The following is a 20,980-nucleotide window of genomic DNA, read 5'->3' as shown; positions in this document are numbered from 1 at the left end:
GAAGATGTCAGTGGTTAAGAGCAAAGGAAATGGAGCAGCAGAGCTGTTGGCTGAAGAGCAAAATCTCCTGCCCTGCAGGACCTCTGGGCCCAACTCAGCATTGCTAAAAGCCAAGCTCTTCCCTTGAGCATGCCCAGGGGAGGGCAGCAGCACAAGGACCCCCCAACACATGTTCTGGGGACCACAGGTCCAACACAGCCACCATGGGGGACCCAAAGCCTGGCTGAAGCCCTGCAGGGAGCATCAGGCAGGAGGTGAGCTGAGATCTCACATTGATTTCTGCTGGCATTAAAGCTCCAGGAAGAGAAAAATACCTTACGCTGCAAGGAAGCGTTCTGCAGTGAGGCAGTTATGTGCCAGCTCCCTTCCCTGCTAATTTCTGCTTTGTCAAAGCCACTGGAAAGTATTTCTTATGACTGACAAAGCAGTGGGATTTATGAATAGGCAAATTAAGAATAAAGAGGGAAGAAATAAGTCTGTTGATAAAAAAGCTGAATAATTCAGTTGAGGATCAGTTACTTGAGTCGATTCCCCCAGAATTTGAATGAAATATTTTTTAAAGTAAGTTTGTCTTTTGGTTTGAAACCCTGTGAGCCGGAAAGCAACATATTTGCATTTTGCTTTCCAATACATAAACTGAGACTTCATTTTGTAGGCTTTCTTGTTGAATAATCTGCTCTAATTTAATTGAAACTTGAATCCTATAAAAAGCATTTTCTGCTTAGTTTTCTACTGATCCTGGGTATTGAGATTTTGTGATCTGAAAAAGCAATATGTCTGTGTGTGCTGATTGCCATCCTCAGAGGAGCTTCATTGTTTTCGTGTTTTCTGCTGAATAATCTGTTGAATCTAAAATGCAGTTTTGACTTAGGTCCTTATTGATATTTTTATTTTAAAATGCTCTGATATGAAGAGCAATTTGTTTATATTTTCTGCTGGGAAGTGTTTCCTGTTGAGGAATAGGAGAGCTGATTCTATCAATGTTTACAAGAATAACTAAGTCAACAAAATTGCTCACACAATTAGCTTTGCTTGGCCCTAATGGCCAGATATTGAGACATTTAAACTGCAGGTCAGTGTCTGTAGGGCAAGTGAGGAGGGCATAGCCACCTCATCTTCCTCAGCTTTTCTCTCGATCTTTAACTGCCTAAGTACCTAAGATCACTGAACTCAATACCCAGGGGTCCTTTCCAACTCAGGATACTCTGTGATGTTGTATGATACCTTTATAATTCCAGCCCAAAGTTCATCATTCTAAGAAAAATTGGAGAGGTTGGAAAGAAATAAGTGACAGTAAAGTTTGGTTTTGTTTCTGGATGTCCGTGCTCCTTGCATGGCTTGGAGCAGACAATCCCAGGGCATGGGGACACCCCAGCATTGAGCTCAACACCAGCACTCAGACACACCAGAACTGAAACCAAGGAACTGTAGGCACTGAAACCCCTCTGCAGGTCTGGGACAAAGCCCTGCATGGGAAAACCAGTCCTGTCTCATCTGTCAGCCTCACTGAGCCAAGCCCTGCACATTATCTCTGCCATGGCTTGTAGTGTCTAATCACTACCAGGCTACGTACAACCTGGCACATCCTTTAATCACAGCAGCAATTGTAAGGAATTAAAGTAAATTTATATATGTAATAATCACTCAGCCCTGGGTTATCAATAATACACGAGCAGCTTGTGAGAGAGCAGGAGGATGAATGAATCCATAGCCCAGCCCTGCTCTGCCACAGCCCATCAGAATTCCCAGCAGCAGGCAAGCACCACTGCCCGAGCTGCTGCTTGGAAACAAAACGGACAGCAGGAGGGCTGGGGGGAATATAGCATTTCATTCTGTGCATCAACAGAAATGGATTAATATAAGACAGGGATCCTCTGAGCAATGGCTGGGTAAAATATCACCATGAGGACAGGAAAGCTACATTGACCGTGAAATAATTCCAAAGGGCAATATCATAATTTTGGTATCCCTTCTGTCCCCTGGGTGTTATTTCACCACTCCTGTCATCAAAACAATGCTACAGACCAAATTCGCAGCACTGGAGACTTGCAGACTGATTCTCCCAGCCAGGCTGTCACACTTAGGGGTGTCTGGGGGTCCCTGCTGCTGCCCTGTGTGAGCTGGGGTGCCAGGGTGGAGTCAGCATGGCCTTGGTGGGCACTGGAGATGGGCAGCTCTGTGTGGGTGAAGGGCACCAGCTGGATTAGCCAGATGCTGAGGGCATTGTGGCACAACCTTCAGCGGGGGAAGAAAAGACAGATTTGGCTCTCTTACAGGCAGCCACAAATCCCCCTGACCTCGGCGGCAGCAGGGCAGCCATTCTGCAGGGCACAATTTGATTTCCAGAGTTTAGGAGTTCAATGCCAACTGCTCAGACATGCATAATCCCCCACTTAACTACAGGCAACCACGTGCTGGCGTGGCCCAGAGGCCTTGGCGGGAGGAGCCTGGGATGCACCCGGCTCTCAGGGGATGCAGATCCATGGGAGGGCTGTGATGAGCCCTCTGATGTGCCCTCTGAGCCCTCTGATGTGCCCCTTGTCGGTGCTGTGGCAGTGAAATCCCCCTCCAAAGCCATCCTGAGAGCCCCTGAGCTCATGGGACTGCTTGTTTGCCCCAGGTTTGCTTTTCTACCTGCTTGGAGAACCAGGTCCTCCTGCTGCATCCCCAGAGCTTGCCATCTCCAGCCACCACCCATCCTGCTGTAACCCAACAACAGCCCAGGGTCTCTCCAGGTGTGAAGGACCAGCCCCCGGGCATGAGGAATCACGCTGGCAGCACACATTCATTGTGCATCCCTGGCACACGGGTGCACACCCAGCTCTGCACGACACAGGAGCAGAAAGCCCATGCTCCAGACTTCAGGCAATAAGCAGATGGCTCCCCAGCACTATCATTTTACAACATTACAGCTTATGCTCTACTCATGCAGTAAACATTTTCTGGCTTATTGCATGAAAAAATGTGGCTACCACGGCTTTGCAAAATTCTACATTTTCTACATTATCTTTTTATCAAATGCTTTCAGGGCGGAGGGAGGGAAGAGCATTTCTTTTTTCAGTTTACATCCTGCAGGACACAGCATTTTCCCTGGATCCCAGTGGGTTTTTACTTCTTGTCTGCCTCCTTCCTGATTGTCATAGCTCTGTCGCTGTTTGTGGGGAACTGGGAGATGGAAAACTGTTATGCAGACATCAAGGGGTTGCAATTGCATGCTGGTAAACATGAGAGCAAGAGGGATTTCTGATGGTATTAGAAACCACAAGATACCTGCAGATGTAAGTGCTCCTGGAGGCAGCAGGTCTAGCTGTTAGCAGAGCAATTAGACCTGGTGTTATTCACTGCCCTGTGAGTCACTGTGGAGGAGGGACAGTGCCTTTGTCCCCACCCGCCTGGTGGCAGCTCCGTGGCACTAGTGGGTCCCTGTATCCCACCCTCCAGCCAAGCCACTGTCACTTCCACCTAGGCCTTACAAGCTGGGAGAAGGGGGAAGGAAATGATCTGGAGGATATGGCACAGTGCCTTGCTTTACATGTACAGCAATTACCATTCTGGCATTTTCCCTGTGTTCAGAATAAAAATGTCAATAAGGAACAAGTTATTACACCAGAAAGAGGGTGGAAATGGCAAGAGCTCTTGCAGGCTCGAGGGCCTGGGCATTACTGCAAATGCTGCCCATTCCTGCTGTGCTCCCTGAGCTCTGGGATCAGGCCTGTCCCTCCCTGCAGCACCATGAGACCAACCCAGCTGGTGCTCCCCAGTCTGAGGCAGCACTGGAACAAACTGGGATGGTTGGGGACTGGAGCACACAGTGCACAAGGAGTTGGGTTGTCAGCCTCCAAGCAGGCCTTACTGCCCTTCTCTGCTCTCCACAACCCTGAGGCTGCCCCAGTAACTAAAAATGCATTTTTCTCTTTTAATGAGACCTTTCTGTCCTTTTCACTTTTGCCTTTTCCTTTCCAAGGTGCCCTGCTGAGCTTTCTGCCTCCACCAGCCCCTCCAGAGGCCTCATCAAGGAATGATCTTTCCAAAGGAAGCAAAGCAATTCCATACTGAACCTCAGGGTCCTTGCATCCAACAAGGCTCTTGGCAAAGGGCACCCCCAGAACTGTGAATAGCCATGACATGGGATGAAGGAGGAGGGTAACAGGGGGAGAGGGTGCTCATAGCCAGTTTGCCCACACAGAGCCTGGCAAGCAGGATGAGGGGCAGGAATCTGGGTGCCCATAGCCAGCAACTACAGCCCAGCCCAAGGAGCAAGGACAAGCAGCACCCCCATGGCACCCTCCTTTCCATGGATGGTGAAACGGTTCTGACTGTACATCTGCTATCCTGCACCTACACTGCCTTCCTCTCCCTGCTTTCAATTATGAAAGCAAAACAACACACACACAAAAAAAAGGCAAAACAAAAAAAACTCAAAACAAACAAACAACATTAAAAAAAAAAAAAGCCCTCCAGGAATTAATTAATGATTCATGTTGGATCCTTGGCAAACCTCACTCTGCAGAAGTTCAAAGCAGGAACAATAAGTATTTGGCAAAGAAGGGGCAGTGGGCTCATGCTTGGCAGCGTGTGGTGCGGAGTGCTGGCAGCGTCCCTCCATCCTTCCCCCACAGAACCAACACCTCAGGGACCACAGGAGAGCCTCGGCCAGGCTGCTCTGAGCCAAGTGTCACATCCAGCCCCAGGATCAGCCACAAGCCAGCTGTGAATAACCAGGGACAGGGGCTTGGGAGGAACACACCACTGCCCTGCCTGCCCTGAATGAGGCGCATCCTCCGGCCCGTGTGCTCACACACACGTGTGCCCTCCTGAAAACCTGGGCCTGAGCCACTCCAACCTGGCATCCTGGAGATTTAGGATAATGAGAGATCTTTAATGCAATTAATAGATGTCATGGGACATGGTCTTGTGAGTCTAGAGCAAATGAGGCTTGGATAATTGGTGCTGAAACACATATATCAGGGAGGTGATTTTTCCCCCCCTGCCAGAGCTGGAGGTTGGAACACGCTGTCGACTGAGCCCATACAAATGTGTTTGGCTATTCGCTGGCGGCAGCTTCCAAAGTTCTACTGTGGAGCCTCTGCCAGGCAGGCCTGCAATCCTAGCAGCAAACAAGCTGTCATTTGGTTGTTAAAAGAGCTGCCTGGAAAGTGGCTTTATCCCCACATGCATGCACAAACACCCGCGCACGTGCTCACGTGCATGGAAGCAGCCGGCAGGCACCGACAGCAGCAGCAGCTCTTCTGCTCTCTGAGCTCTGCCTACAGCTCCCCTTCCCTCAGGGGGGTCACTGGGGGTGCAGAGGAGGATTTAGTCTGTGGCACCCCTGCCCTGTTATGGTGTCAGTGAGAGCAGAGTGGTGTGTGTGTCCCACAGCAGGGGAGAGGGATGCACCCCATGGCATCCCACCAGAGGGATGTGCCACCTCCCAGCACTGGACCCACAACAGCTCCCCAGACACCTCCATCCCTCAGTGGTCTGTGGCATTCACATTCTCTGAACAGAGAGACACATAATTCTCTCTCTCAGGTTTTTCCTGGAGAAGCACAGAGATCAAAACAATTCTTATCTCATTTACTGCGCCTGTGTTTTGGAACATGTGGAATGTGCTGGAAGATTATTTACCTGAAGGAATTTGCTTGATTGGATTCTGGTGTGAGTGTTTTGTTTTCTTGACCAATCTCTGCAAAGTGTGTCCTGACAGTCAGTCAGGAGACAGTCGGGAGATCTGGTTAAGTGTTTGTGCAGTTTGAGTTTAGATGTAGTGTAATATAGTATAGAATAGTACAGTATAATAATTAATTAGCCTTCTGATGTCAATGGAGTCCTCCTTGTATTTTTCCCTGCCACGGGGGTCACCCTTGATTCTGACAGTGATCTGGTCAAAGCCATAAATAAATCTACCTCTACATTGCCTCTGCAGCACCTCCAAATACCAGACAGGGCCACATGCTGCTTCCTCAACCTGCTCCAGGGTATTGCCAAGGCACATGAAACTAAAAAGCCATGGATTTTCAGAAACCGCCTAATAGAAACCATTATCTGGTTGTGCAAGGTTCCTAAATGAAAAGTTTAGTCTAGCACTGAACTCAGTGAATCAAAATCACCTGCAGGACAGGACTCAGGAAAAACCCAAGCCCTGGCATTTCACTGGGAAATATTCAGGAATTTTGCTGCAGTAAGGAAAAAAGTATTTCATTTCTCAAGCACGAACCATAATAAAATGTTAAATACAACCTGGATATTAAATTAAAACATAAAAGTCAAAACACATCAAATCAAAGAGACACATTTGAATTTCCTGGACACTGTCAACAGACAGAAGCCAGAATTATTTGCTTCAGTATTCTCCCACCTGAATGTTGGCTCCATGGCTACATGCTGATTCTGATAATGTAGCTTGATAAAAAATACATTTTCCAATGGAAAATTTTACTCCAGTACACTCTGCCTCCATTTCCAGAGTGCCTGATGGATGATGCAGGGGAAAGAGGTGGTGTCACTCCAGGGCAAGTCTCCAGCAGAGAGGGGACCAGCCTTGAGATGCTGCCCCACGCTTGGCTTGTGCAGAGCCAGGGGAAATGGATGCAGCCTGCGCCCCTTAATGAATGGGAAAGCATTCCCATGGGTTATTAAGCATTTGTGTATGGGTTTGGAAACTGTAGCCCTGTCACCACAATGTAATTATGGATAAACACAAGATGGGCCATCAGAGAGCAACTGAGAACTAGGCTGGAAGAAGGGCCCTGCTCCCTTCCCCACCCTCTCCCAGCACTCACTGGGAACGAAGGAGATGGCACTGGGCAGCCTGAGCCATCAGCTCTGCACCAGAGCAGCTCTGCCAGCCAGCCCTGGGCACTCCTGGCTTGCCAAAACCACGCTGGCTGGGGAGCAGGCTGTGCCAAGGCAAGGACTGTGAGAGCTCCCTAGGGACAAATCACTTCTGACAGCAAAAGAGGGAATCACACCCTGGCTGAGCCCACTCCAGGTTGTCACTGAGCACCTGCAGTGCAGCCCCAGCTCCTGCAGATGTATCTGTGGGGTTCCAGCCCCCAGGAGCAAACCCAGAGCATCAAAGACAAAAAACAAAGGTGGGAAATGGCATGGCCTTGGTTTACTGCTCTGCAGCCCTGTGCTTCTGTGGCAGAGGAAGGCTACCAGGAGATGTGCCTGGCTCACAGGGTCCAGCACTTCATTGGGAAGCCATGGAGACCTGTGAAGCTCAATTCTGCTCTGGAACAGCAGTGCCAAGGGCACCCAGCTGGTGCCAGGGTGTGGAGAGACCAGAGGGTCTCGAGGGCCCAGGACATGGGGATGCCAGGCTGTCCTGCCTGGCAGGGCTCCCCACAGGACACTGGTGTGTCCAGCCCCACGTGCTGCTGGCCCAGGGGACACCCTCTGCCCACTGTACAGCACCAGAGCCCCCTGAGAGTAGAGCACAGCCCAGGCATGGCTGCTTTCTGCAAGGCCAGGGCTTCCCCAGGGCCCTGGCACCCCATGTTGGCACAGCCCACGGGCACAGCCTGGCTCCAGCTGCAGAGCAGACCAGGCTAATGCATGCAACACCTGGGAGTCAGGAGTTAAAGAGCAGCTGAGAGGCAGCTCTGTGGCCATCTGCCAGGTGATACAAGCAGTGCTTTCATAATTCAACAGGCAATCAAGTGCTAGAGCAAGGCAAGGCCAGCAGCCTGTCTCAGGGAAGGTATCTTGAGAGCAGGGCTAGCAACTGAATCCTCAAGCCTGCAGGTGTGGACATGCAGAGGGGAAACACAGTGCCCTGCAAGGATTCTGCACACCTTGCTGCAGGATCAGGTCGTCTTATGTTGCAAGTGCAAGATGTGCCTGGGGTGTGTATTCTACTTCCCATCTGTTACAGGTGGGGCAGTTCTCTTCTGTTCACTGGGCAGTTTTCTTTATCTTTTCTACAACCAATCCTCCTTCCAGGAGATCTCTTCTGTTAATGGGCCATTAATTATTAATTATCTTGTGCCCATAGTCAGTGAGTGTCCCTGCATGGCTGATTAAATTCCATCATCCCATGTGGAGATGCTCTGCATTCCTACCTGAATACAATCTGAGGTTTGGGACACCACAGCAGCCTTTGCCCACTGCATTCCCAGAGGAAGACCAGACCCTTCTACACCACTCCTGGACCTTAAGAGCTGCAGGATCCCTGCTGCAGCAGAACCACAGCTGGCACTGCAGGAGGGCTGAGCCACCATGGGATGGGGCTGTGCCACCACCCTGACACACAGGGGGTCAGCTCAGGTTCTGGCTCTGGCAGTGTTGGTTTGTATTACTGCATTTTTATTTTTTTAATAAAAGAACTGTTATTCCTATTCCCATATTTTTGCCTGAGAGCCCCTTAATTTCAAAATTACAATAATTCAGAGGGAGGGGGTTTACATTTTCCATTTCAAGAGAGGCTTCTGCTTTTTTTAGCAGACACCTGCCTTTTCAAAGCGAGACACAGGTAAAAGCAGATGCTTCTTTAAAGGATTAGATGTTATTGAGATGAATGAGAACAGGAAATAGAGTTGGGCTAATGAAGGCAGCAGTGTGGAAAGTCCTGAGCCCCTGGGGGTTAGGCTGAATAGCTGGAAAGAAGATTTACCTGAGATCTGCCACTTTCTGTTAGACCTGCAGTGCAGAGCATGTTTTCCTGTGCTGGGGATTCATCAGTTCCAGCTGCCAGTAAAAGGGACACAAGGATGCCTTCCTGAGGTGCTCCTCCAGTTCTGCCACAAGTTGTCAGCAGAGCAAGAGTTCCCTGTGCAAGCAGCAAGGAAGTGGCTTTCTCTGGACATCATTCCTGCAGAGCATAGTTAGAGCTCCTGGAATTTGTAGCATCACAAAGATGGCACTTGGCTGTCCCATCCTGAGGAGCTTTGGAACAGCCTGGGTCTCACTGGGTGACTTGCCAGACCCAGGCACCATGATCCCCACTCTCTACAGACTGCCTTCCTAATCTCTTGCTCTGCTGACCCAATGAGGCGTTGGGACCAGTGGTGACAGAAAGGTAAAGAAAGTGGCAGCTGGAAACCACGACTTAAGATACACCCAGAAACCACCACTTAAGATAAAGCCCAGCATGGGAATCCCAAAGGCCTGACATTGCCCAGCAAAAGGGTGTTCCTAGTTAGCACAGGCAGCTCTCCTGCCCAGGGAGATGGCAAGCACCAGGAGAGCCTTGGAGGCACAAGGAGGGTTAACTCACAGCCATGGGAGCAGAAAATGAGGTTCCAGTTATTAGTTGATTTATTGGTCTGTCCTCAGTTGGCACTCAGGACTCAGAAGAAAATGTTCCACTCCAAAGCATTAAGCATCTTCAAAGAGCAGAAGCATTAAAAATTGAAATCATAAAATAGACATGTAAATATAGCAGAGGTAAACGGGGCAGCGAGGAGCAGAGCAGAGCCAGCCCCAGCTGAGCCTGCAGGGCAAGGAAAGGGCTGTGCCAGGGGGATGGAGCCATGATGGGCTGGCTGCAGCCCCCCAGGCTGGGGGGATAACCCGCAGGGAAGCTCTGGATAGCTTCCCTGAGTGACTGCACTGCTCACCAGGATCTGCAGGTTGCAAACACCAAAGGGCAAAGCTGCCTTGCTGGATGTGTGCAGGAGCCTCAACCCACAGCCCCTCACCACCCTCCCCTGGCCTATACTCCGTACCTCTAGGTGTTTTTATTCCCCATCTCCCACACCAATCCTTCCCAAAATACTTCAGACTGGAGGGAGTGGGGCTGCCTGCCAACAGTTCACCAGGTCAAGCAAACCCAGTGAAGTCAATCAGCTCTACATCAGGAGTCACAGCTTGATGGCAAACTGATGCTTTAGGCAAGGGCTGTTGGTCACATGCAGCATTTCACAGGGTCAGGGACAAGCACTCCCTTTCCCTCTCTCCTGGAGGAGCAAGGCAGAACAGACCCAAACTCCTCTGGCCAGCTGGATGGTGTCACCCTTCCCAAAGCACCTGCCAAAGCAGAGGGCTCAGCAGCACTCTCCAAACCTGAGGATGGGCTGCTGGAGGTGCTGGTCCCTTCCTGGGCATAGAGAAAGGGAAGGGACCCAAGGTAAGTCACTACCCCTGTGTGAGAGTCCCTTGCTGGGCCTGGGAAGGGGGAGCTAAGAACTGCTCCATGTGCTGCTCCAGCATCTGGCCCAGCCTAAGGCACCAGCTGCCAGCAGGGGAAAGTTCTGGAAAAAGGAAAAGGGAGGGTGGGGACACAAAACCTCCTTGCCACAGCAGGAACATGCACCTGGCTGGGGACTGACACTTGTGAACAAGTATGTGGCAAACCCTCCCTCCTTTCGAACACCAAGTGGTGCCTCCTTGTGAACAACCAGCTGTTGATTATATTTTCAGAGCTATCTGCAGAGATACCAAGCGCTCCCAATTTGTCACTGCTTTTCAGGAGGGTGCTGGATGCTCCGCCTCTCTCCAAACCCACTGTGCTCAAGGGCCTTGAACCTCCATGAGCAAGAAATAAACCCCTTCAAGGACCAGCAAACCAGCCAAAGGATGAAACATGAGGCAGCCACACCAGGGGCCAGATGAGCTCCTAAGCTTTCAAACCTCTGGAAGCACAACCATCATCTTGGGAAAGGTCTCCAGTGAGGAACTGGGAACTCACCACATCCTCCCGAGTGCTGGAGTCCCCAAAGGACCCCATCCCACGTGTGGTCAGCAAGAGGGACCCACCACCACTGCCCCTCACCACGCTCTGGCACAAACCCAGCTCTCTTGGCACCCGTACCTGCTTTTCCTCTACACACAATTTTTTCTTAATTGGGAGCTTGTTAATTATCGCAATACTTTGCAGAGGAAATAAACAGCAATTAGAGAAATAAGTGGTATTTTTATTCCCTGGCACTCTGGCAGAGCTCTGTGACGCCTCCCATCCCTCGCTCCCACACGGGCACATGTTGCTGCCTGCTCCGGCGTCGCTGCCCGAGTGCTCTGCTCCGTCTGTTCCCCACGAGCAGGGCACTGTGCTGGTGGGCTGCCTTGCTTTCCCCTGGGGAGGAAGCGTTACTGTGTGAAAGCAGCAGGCTGTCCCACTCTAATCTGTTTTAAAAGTCATAAATTGCTGAGAAAAGCCAGTTTTCCCGCACAACAGAAGGTTAGCGCGTTTAAAGAGAGCACTGGAACTGTTTTTATTAATCAGAACTGCAATAAAGAAAGCATTTTAATTAACATAATTATCCTGTTTGAGAGAAGCAGCCCATACCTCACAGATACTTTTCAAACTAAAGATGCAGGCTGTCACAGTCAGTCATAATTAAGCAAAATGAGCTGCTTTTCCTTGCTCTATGTCTGCCTCTTTCCAGCCACATGCTTCCCCCTTCCTCTTACACCCAGTACAAGGCAAGCAGAGACAACATCATGGGGGTGGCAGGGCAGGTCTTCATCTCTGCATCTCAGTCTCCAGCATGGAGCAGCTGGGGTTAATCTCCATCCAAGCCAGTAGTGCCAACTCTGGGCACTGACCAAGCTGCAAACCATCAGCCTGGAAGATGGAGGTGGCTATAAAAACCCACAAGATCTGTACGACTCTGTTTGCAGCACAGCCTCGCAGTCAACAGATAAAAGATTTATCCTCATTGAAAAAGACAAAAAGAAAACCATAAAAAGCCTGGCACTGGGCTGCCTGCCAGCACCGAGAGAGAGGAGCGGGTAAAGGGAATAAAAGCTGGCATGGGCAGGCAGCTGTATGGGGCTGGGTTTCTCTGAGCATCCCAGACACAAAGCTGGCCCCTGGAGGGCAGAGATTCCACCAGGAACTGCAGCCTTCAGCAGCAGCCCCCTTCCTTCTCCTCCTGCCTGTTTCTGCCTGCAGCATGAGGCTCCACAAGCCTTAGGCAGCATCTTCCATTCCTCCCTGCAGAGAAAGAGGCTCAGTAGCTCCCTTGGCACAACCCTGCCCACCTTTTGCTCCCAGTGCTGGTGCCCCCTTCCAAAGGGCAAGATAGGGCACACAAAGCAATCAGGCACCACCTCCAAACCCCATGTTGGCTGCTTCAGGCGAGACATCCTGTACCTCCTGCACACCTCCAGTGTCCTGCAGCAGGACACAGACCTCTGGCCAACCAGCCAAAATCCCTTAATGGCAGCACCATTCAGTATTTTAACAGGTACTTTCAAGAATGCTCTGCTATCTGGCAGAATGTGCAGTGTACTACACTGTTAACAATTTGTGGTTTTAATTAAAACCTCCTTTATTTATAAAAGATGGATCTGAGTTGATGGGTTTGCCCTGAAATAGCACAGCACTGCTGGAGATGCTCATGTCATGTTCTTCATTCTCACCCAATGTCACCTCAAAGGGACCAAAGTCACCATGCTGAGCTCTCAGCCCTGTGTCCCCAAGGACTGCAGGGACAAGGACACCCATCCTGCCCACACAGCACCCAGTGCTGGGTGTCACCACCCTAAGGCAGCCCACATTCCCTGACTGCCAGTCAAGAGCTATCTGCAGGTAGAACAAGGCAAAAAATTTGAAAAGAAGTATTTTTAGATCTTTTTTCCTTTTTTTGTTGGTGTGGTTTCCTTAAGAAAACAAGTCTTGTGCCATCACGTGCTCCACGTGTTGTCTGTCTACCCTAATTACTCTCCGACTCAACAGTCAAATTCAACAGCTTGTGAGTGACAGCTGAAAATCTCCAAGTTATTAAATTCCTGGAGGTTTCATGGAAATAGCCAGGCAGACAGAGTGGAAAGGTCTTCCTCAGCTCAGCTGAGCCAGGCTGCAGCAGGAGTCTGGGTCTTACAAGGCACCAGAGGATCCAAATAGGAGAAAGGAAAAGCACAAAAGCCCTGATGATGCAAGGAAAAGGCTGAATCAGAGGATGTAGCGTGCTAGATATTGAAATCAGTCAATCTTCAAGTATTAGCCCCTGGAAAAGCAGCCTTCTGTAGTGCTGAGTGGCGTGTTAACAACCTGTTTTCAAACAGGAAACACAATTTCCATGGGAGAATCAGGTTTTCTGGATGGAAGAATTAAAATATTCAGGGGAAAAAGAAAATGATCAAGCACACTTTTCTTCTTTGGTTCAACACAGACTGACACATTTCAGGTGACTAAAAAGACATCTGGGACCCACCACAGAAAGTGTGGAAGCATCTCCTGCATCAAATTTTGCTGGGCAGGGGTCAGAACTCATGTCAGCCTGCTCTGGGTGTCCCCAGGAGAGCTGGCCAGGGACATGGAGCAAAAGGAGAGCACAGAGTAGAGGCAGCAGGACAAAGCCTCGGGCTGGCTGCTGCAAAGGGCTTTGGGTGGTGCAGGGGAGGGTTTTATTTCTACGCTGACTATGAAGCACCCACTTAAAGACGTTTCGAGACCTACTTGTAAGACCAAATAAAAATATCTCTCCTGCTTCTCGATTGTGAGATCTGGGAAGGAGGCTTCCAAAACTGGGTTCTCTCCCTGCCTGCACAGAGGACGGGGTTGTGACACCACCGAGGAGCTGTTTGTAGGTCTCCGTTTGCAGGCAGGCAGCCTCACCCTCCCTCAACCAGGGCATCTGCCTTGCCCAGCTCCCAGTGCCCGGCAGAAATAGGACTCTTTGTGGGCAGAGTGCTGTCGGTGGCACCGCACTGCATTGCAGCGGCTCTCTCAGCCACGTCCCCTCGCTCTGTGGCCCCGTTCTGCCCGGACAGAACCCACAGAGCCGGGGGGAGTTCCCCCCATCCACCGCCTGCCCATCACAAACCAAAGCTGGGCGAGATGAGGCGACGCTTCTGAACTCCTTATCAGGGGGATGTTAATGAGCGCTGAGAGGAGGGTGAGAAAAGCCCTCAATCGTGTTAGCTCCGCTGCCAGAGCTGATGAACGTCCCCGGAGCGCCCCGTCCAGACACACGGCGGGGCAAGGAAGGAAAACAGCCCTCAAAGCCGCACCGATCCCTGCTTAATCTTAGAACAACACCTTCTGCGAGCTGATGCTGCCTAGGGCATGGGGCTGCGGGATCCCGTCCCGCCCATGCTGCCGGCACGGGATGCTCTCCATCAGCGGGAGGAGCCCGGGCTTCCGCTGCTTGCGCCAGGTTTTATAGTGGGAACTCGGGTTGGAGCTTGTGTAACTCTCCCATGGTTTTATGTTTGTTTTTTTTTTCTTTTTTTTTTTTCTTTTCTTTTTTTACGGGGCCAGGCAAGTGCCATCTAAAGTGTAAGTACAAAAATAACGATTTTCCTCAGCTAAGCAGCCACGTGAGCGGCTCGGCTTGGCCCTGCCTCCCGAGCGCTGTGTGCACACACATGTGCGCTGCTCCGTGACACACCGGCACATTTGTTACGGTGACAGCCTGCCGCTCCCCCTTGGGGCGAAATGTGGTTTAATTTTTAGTATAACCTTAAAAAAAGGAGACTAGCAAAGCTGCTCTGCCATAAATTTTGTAAGTGACATTTATTTCTCGGTGCGTTATCGCTAGTGATGGACAAATCTGGAATTTAGGGGAGCAGCCATCTTCTGCCAGCTCCAGTGTGATGAGGTGGTTATCCTTAGGCTCAGCTGGAAAATTTCCATTGCCTGGAAAATCTCTAGATGCTGAGCTGTCTTCTCCCTTCAACATCTCAGCACAAAATGTAGCCCCTGTGTGCCTTAGGGGGCTCTGGGTGCTTCTTTGGGTGTCTGGAGACCCCATCTCTAAGGAAGCTCCCATGGGCTGGATACCCCAGAGTTTCCCACCCAGTTTCCCACCCAGTCTCACCAGCTCAGCCCATGAAAGCATCTCTGGTGTGCTCAGATCCCTGCCCATCCTCTTGAGGGATGATGAGTTTGCTTTAAGAGCTCATCAGATCTTCCTGGTCACTGAGATGAGCTCCCTGCTACCTAAGCCTGCCAAGTCTTGATTTGGATACAGATAAAAGATCTCAACAGCTGGGTGTTTAATGACAGGGACTAGAAATCAGGCTCTGCAGAGTCACACCAGGTTATTGCAGCTCCCTGGAGCTGCCTTTGGGGTGTGCCAGGGAGGCTGTTGCTTCCAGCTCTGTCCAAAAGTGCAGTAGGTTCAAACCATTCCAAACCCCACACAAACCATCCCAAACCCCACACAAACCATCCCAAACCCCACACAAACCATGCCCAACCCTTCTCAAACCATGGCCAACCCTTCTCAAACCATGACCAACCCCCAGAGGCTGAGCTCAGAGGAGCACAGGTGGGGATTCACAGCACAGCCCTCTCCAAAATGTGGGTGAGGGGTTTTGCACCACTGGGTGCCAGGGTGAAATACCATTATTTGTGCCTTGACAGAGGAAAATGGAAGAAGCCACTAAATCCATTACATCCACATGGATTCTACAAGAGACAGAGGGCCAGGAGATGTCCAATTTACTAGACCCAAAGAAACTCTTCCAGTTCCTTCATACTGACAAAAGATCAAAGGAGCAGTTGTTAATGGATAGCAAAGTCTGATGTAATTTGTGGCACAGTTATTTGCACCTAGGAAAAAGCAGGCTGGTGTCAGCCCTGCCATGACAAGTGCTTGAGTGTTGCCCTGCCTGCTGGTACACAGGGATCTGCAGGGTCAGTTACTCTGAATCTCTAGGGAACAGGGCCTTTCAGAAACTGCACTCTGAGTCCTAAAGACTTGGGCACCTCCAACTGCAAAGTGCTTCTAAACAGCCACAAGAGGCTTTCCCCATGCTCTCACAGAGTCTGGAAAAGCCTTTTCTCTGGGCACACAAGTGTTTCCCTCTGCTGAGGTGGCTCAGCATCCTTGGAGCATCCCCTGTGCTCCTGGGGATGCCTCTCTCTGCCATTCCTGGAGGGTGTTTGGGCTCCCCCCCAGCCCAGGGGATGGTAAATGCTGAGCAGAGCCAGCAGTGCCTGCCCAGGCCTGACTCTGGCAGGAGGTCCTGCCCTGTCCCAGCCACCTCTGGGAGACCTGGGACTGACCCTCAGCACTCGTCCTCACACAGCCCCAGCAAAGGCATCTCCTGGCGTGTCCCAGCATCGATGTCCTCTGCTCCAGGCTCTGCCTTCCATCCTCTCAACACTCTCTGGAAACCCAAGCTGTAATTTCCTAAGCTGTGTGACCAATTCTTGCTCTGGTGTCACCACACATCTCCAATTCCCCATGTCACATCCAGCTGCTTCCCAGCTCCTCCCTGGCCTCTCCACTCAACAGGGGGCACAAGCCTGTCATGTTTTGGCAAAGGGGTGCCTACAAAACTTCAGCTGTAGCCCTGACTTAAAAAAATAAGAGCATAGGAAAAAAAAAGGGCAGCTTCAAGAAGTGCTGAGCACCAGGACCCATCACCGTGTCACCAGGGTTAGGGGTGGCAGCCATGGGAGCCCCTGCCTTGGCAGCAGCTCACTCTGAGCATGCAACTGAGCCAAGAGAACTGTAACTCTTTCCTTTGTGCTGTCTGAAGGCTGCATCATCCCCCAGAGGCCCTGAAGGAGTTGAAATAAGGATGAACATCAAGTCAGACATGTCTCCTGCTCACAGGCATGCACACATCTGCCTCTCCAAAGAGCCTGGAAACACAGTCACAAGCACAGCCCAGCCCCAAAATCCACTCTGAATCATGCTGCAGGCTGCAGGGTCTGAGGATGAGGCTCAGAGATGCTCAGACTGAGCTTTCCATTGCCTCTTGCTCAGCTGCCCACGACTGCTGGTGCCCAGGGGCCAGAGACCCCACAGGGCCCTCAGAGGCACAGGAGACCAAAACATCCCTTCTCCCTCCTCAAAACACCATGTTTATCTGTGCATCAGCTTATGGCTGATCTAAGGGAGTCCATGCCCTTGTGAGTTAAGATTTAAAGTTTTAACAAAAGCCACTCACTGTTTTGTCTGGACAAATTGCTGGGAGCACCACCAGCTCAGTTTTATGGATAAAAGCCTCTTTTCTCTAAAAACACAGGACCAGTTCTCCCCATGACAGCAAAGTGAGCAACACAGAGCTTCAGACTGCACAGGATAACAATTTTCCAGCATTTCTGCCAGGCTATGAGGAAAAAACCCACATGCAACAACATCTGCAAAGAGAGTTGGTGTGAAACCCCTAGAGACCAGTGGGCAGAGCAGGTTTCCAGCCCCTTCCAGCAGCTGGGAGCACAGCAAAGGATGCCACCAGTCACTGTACAGGGCTTCTGTGTGTTGCTTTGCTTTGCTGTCCATTATTATGCACCCCAAGGAAGAACCTGCTGTGCTGTGCTGCCAGCAGCTCCAGGAGAGCAGCCCCAGTGGATCTCTTCCAAGGTGCTCCTATGGACCATGGGGGACAAAGCAGTGAGGAAGCAGACAAGGAATGTGTGACTTTCCCATCGTGCAGGGACTGCTGGGATTTGCTGGAAGGCATCCAATTAGTTAACGAGCACTCCACAGCTGAGTCTGGTCTGGAATTAGTAATTAATTACCACAAGACAAGCAAGGGTGTCTATATTGGAGAAACCCACGTCTGTCTTAGGGATGGACTTAGAGAAGAGAGTTTGCCCAGCAAACCCACACTGAAGTGAAGTGGAGAGGAGCAGCTGGCAAGCAGGATGATGTGGATCCCAGAAAGATGCAAACATCACAACTGGCCCCCCTCCTTGACATCCTGTACAGGAACTGGTCCAGCTGGAAGCCCTTGGCCCTGGAGCTGGTTCTCCATGCTGATCCCAGCCCATCACAGGCAGTGAACGCTTTGCTTCTGATGAGCAAACTGGAGCAATGCAGTGAACAAGACACATCAGCCTGGCTGGCTGCCTCCTCCTTCCACCATCCACAAAGACCATAGCTTTGGAAATCCTGGAATAATTCCCTCATATCCATTTCCTTCACTAGTCTTCTGCTCTGGGTTCCTGAGCATGATCCAATGGAGGAGGACTCATCAGCTTCCAGGTCCGAGGCATCTCAGAGGAGCCAGGCTGTCACCAGCAGCATCAGCCCTGGGCACCAGCAATCTCCCACCAGGTTCTCCTGGTTGAAAATCAATGGCTGAGCTCTGGGGAGGAGGAGAATGTGTCCTCCTGAGCACTCACTCCCAGCTCCTTGTCCCCATCTGCCTCTCCGGAGCATGTCCCCATGCAGCAGGAGCTGCGGAGCAGCTCTGCATCCAGCCCCTGTGATAAATTAGCCAGGGATTCAGGCATTTCAGCACAGCTGCCTCATCCTGTGCCAGCATGACAATGTGATTAATTTTGGGTGCAGATGAAGCTCATTTGTCAGAGGCACGTGATGGCTGTGCAGGCTGCAGGGGCGTGCGGGGAGCCCCGGGGTGCAGGAGAGTGGGAGCCCAGGCAAAAGGCAGCAGGCAGGGAGGGAGAGAGAAGAGCCAAGCCCGGGGCTCTCCTCTCAGGAAGGCTGTTTGCCACATTGGCTCATGATTAAGCATGCTGGGGAAGAGGAGCCCGTGTGGGAAGAGAGCTTTTATCTCTGCTAACACACATGGCCACGTCTGGAGAGAGATGTGCAATGGGAGGGGTGTAAGAGGACTGGGGAGAAGAAGCCATGAGCTGATTACCTTGTGTCAGGAGAGGCAGCTCTACCACCATGGCCACTTCTCCCCCACTGCCCCCTCCACTTTCTCCCCTTTTTGGAGGACCACTGGGTCCTGTCTTGCCTGTCCCCACTCTGAAGCTATAGACACTTGCTTTTTGCTGCTGGAGGGAGTGTGGCCAGAGCTGTTCCTGCAGGAATTGTCTGGTAAGACAAAGCTATATGTTCACTTCCCAATGGAACACAGCCCTGCCACAGAAAAATCTCTTGATTTGTTCATCAACCTTTTTGGCTGGAGTTTCTCCATATGCTGGAATATGGCAGTGCTGCTTCCTCAACACAGCACAGCTGTCCCAAGGGCCTGAGCTGCTCCCAGCTGGGGCTGCCAAGGTCACGAGCAAAGCATCACGGATGAGGAGTCTCTGCACAGTTTAGGAGTGAGGAGCAGCTTTTGGGGTAGCCTCACACCATGCCTGATGCCCTCCAGTGAGATGGATGCACAAGGAGAGGACATCAGGGCAGCTCCCTAGGCACCAGGATCCACAACCTTCCCTTGCCCCCTGCCATGGTTAGATATGCCCAGACAGTGGTGTCCCTGTTGTAGAACAGCTCTGTCTCAGAGCAAGGTCATGCCAGCAGCACCCCAAAACCCTGAGATCACTGTAACCGTCCTCCCTTCAATAAATTTAGGCCAGAAGTAGTGAACTATTTGCAGCTAAAGAAAAGAAAACCCTTCAAGTTCAATGAGGCCATGCAGCTTGGGACATTGGTGGCAAATCCTTGAGCACATGGCTGATGTCAGTGCCTTCCACAGGACCTAATTACCAAACCAGCAGATAGCATCAAGCAAAGCGGCTGCTTTTTTGATAAATTGAAAAAAAAAAAACACATCAAGAGGACAAAGGTGAAGATGACACAATACCTCTGCTAATTTACCTCAGCACAGAACCAGGATCCTTTCTGCTGGGTTAAAGGTAAAGTTAGAACACCCATGGGGACTTCAGAAGTGTAAAAACATCAAACACTGAATGGCACAGGGACCTGAGCCTGAGAAAGCCCAGAAATGTTATCCTTCTACCCACTGGTCCCTCAGGAGAGTCAGCTGGGTGGCTGATGGCAGAGAGGGTGGCCTGAGAGGAGCACATTCCTGGAAAGGTTACAGGTGACAACAATAGCTTGCAGCCAGGACTGCAGCTTCTCACATTCACATTTCTTCCAGGGCCTAAATGCTCCTCTGAGCCTGGCTCCCGTGCAGAGGTCCCCAGACAGGCTGTGCTCTCCTTCCACCCATCAGTTCACCTTCTTATTGGTCCCCTGAGGTCCCCTGAAGTCACACCCAGTGGAAATACCTCCCAGCTTTTATTACAATCACCAAAGTTTTCAATTCCCATCTAACAAAGATTACCCAGGAAGGATTAAAGATGCCCACACAGTTTCCCTTCATGGACTATGGGAGGGCACTGATAGACACATCTCAGTGTATTTTCACACACAGGGGAAATAATTCTGGGGTGAAGTGCAGCAGGAACTGGCTCCTCAACAGGGGCACACTCAGGCTCTTCCACCTGCCTGAGGAGCAGTGGTGGTGCCCAGCCCCAGTGCCCTTCCAACCCCAGGTGACACTTTCACAACAGACTCAGCGAGGAGAAAGCACAACTGCACTTACCAGAGCTGAAACCCTACAAGGATCTGCTGGTGATGCAAGGAACCTGGAAAGGAAGAGAAGAGGAGATGTGTTTCAGTGGGTTGGCTGTGGTCAGCAGCAGGGGAGTGTTGGTGTGGCCCAGCCCTGAAGGGGTGGATGGGGCAGCACATTCAGACAGGGCTGTGGCAGTCACCTCTCCTGGCATTGCACCAGGACCATCTAAATTGATCAGGGCCACCTAAATCCACCCAGGCCTGCTCTCCAGGTGCTCAGCTGATGCTGGCAGAGCTGCTGCACACAAGAGGAATTCACCAAGGGATTAAGGAGCCATTCCCATCATTACCATCCTGGTATGAACACTGGGCTGCCCCATCAGTGTTCCCCTCTCATCAGCTCCTGGAGCACACCATGCAAATCTGTGCAAGGAGTCACAACAACGCACCTGGGAAACCATAAATATCTGTGAAACATCTCCCCATAAATCCACAGGAAGAGGAATTTATGGTGCTTTCTTTGGAGATTTCTCTGGGTGTTCCCTATTAAGCCATTGTGCTTATTTGCATAAGTATTCCTCAGACAGTAAAGTCTTCTCTGCCATCAATTATCAGCTCTGCAAACAGGAGCAGCACCAGGCGTGGGACTCACAAACACCCAGCTGTAAAGATGAGGGACTGGCTCCTCACCTTGTGAAGAAATAAAGGGTATTAATTGCTTAGTGCAACCACAGCACACTCCCAACAAGGACAGGGTGAACTGGCAGCCCTGACATATACAGAACAAATGAGAAAAGGGAAATGAGCCAAAAAACTCTCTGTATGCTCTCAGGGTGTGCCACACAATGGCAAAGCTATGGAAAGAACAAGGATTTTTCACATCATTGGGGGGGAAAGTATCAAGG

At 50.9% G+C, this 20,980-nt stretch overlaps 1 protein-coding gene across 2 annotated transcripts in view; it reads right to left on the bottom strand.

Annotated features, from left to right (window-relative positions):
- LINGO1 (leucine rich repeat and Ig domain containing 1) overlaps positions 1-20,980 on the bottom strand; it is a 129,361-nt gene that overhangs the window by 83,738 nt on the left and 24,643 nt on the right. The window contains exon 2 of one of the 2 annotated variants that reach the window (XM_058811492.1): positions 20,104-20,146. The gene's annotated coding sequence lies outside the window, so the exon portion shown is untranslated. Of the gene's footprint in view, positions 1-20,103; positions 20,147-20,980 lie in introns of those variants that run through there. The other variant, XM_058811493.1, reaches the window with a different exon arrangement.

This window comes from Ammospiza caudacuta, chromosome 10 (assembly GCF_027887145.1).
Source record: "Ammospiza caudacuta isolate bAmmCau1 chromosome 10, bAmmCau1.pri, whole genome shotgun sequence".
NCBI lineage: Eukaryota > Metazoa > Chordata > Aves > Passeriformes > Passerellidae > Ammospiza > Ammospiza caudacuta.
The sequence above is the reverse complement of the archived record's forward strand: the minus strand, read 5'-3'. Positions and strand labels throughout refer to the sequence as shown.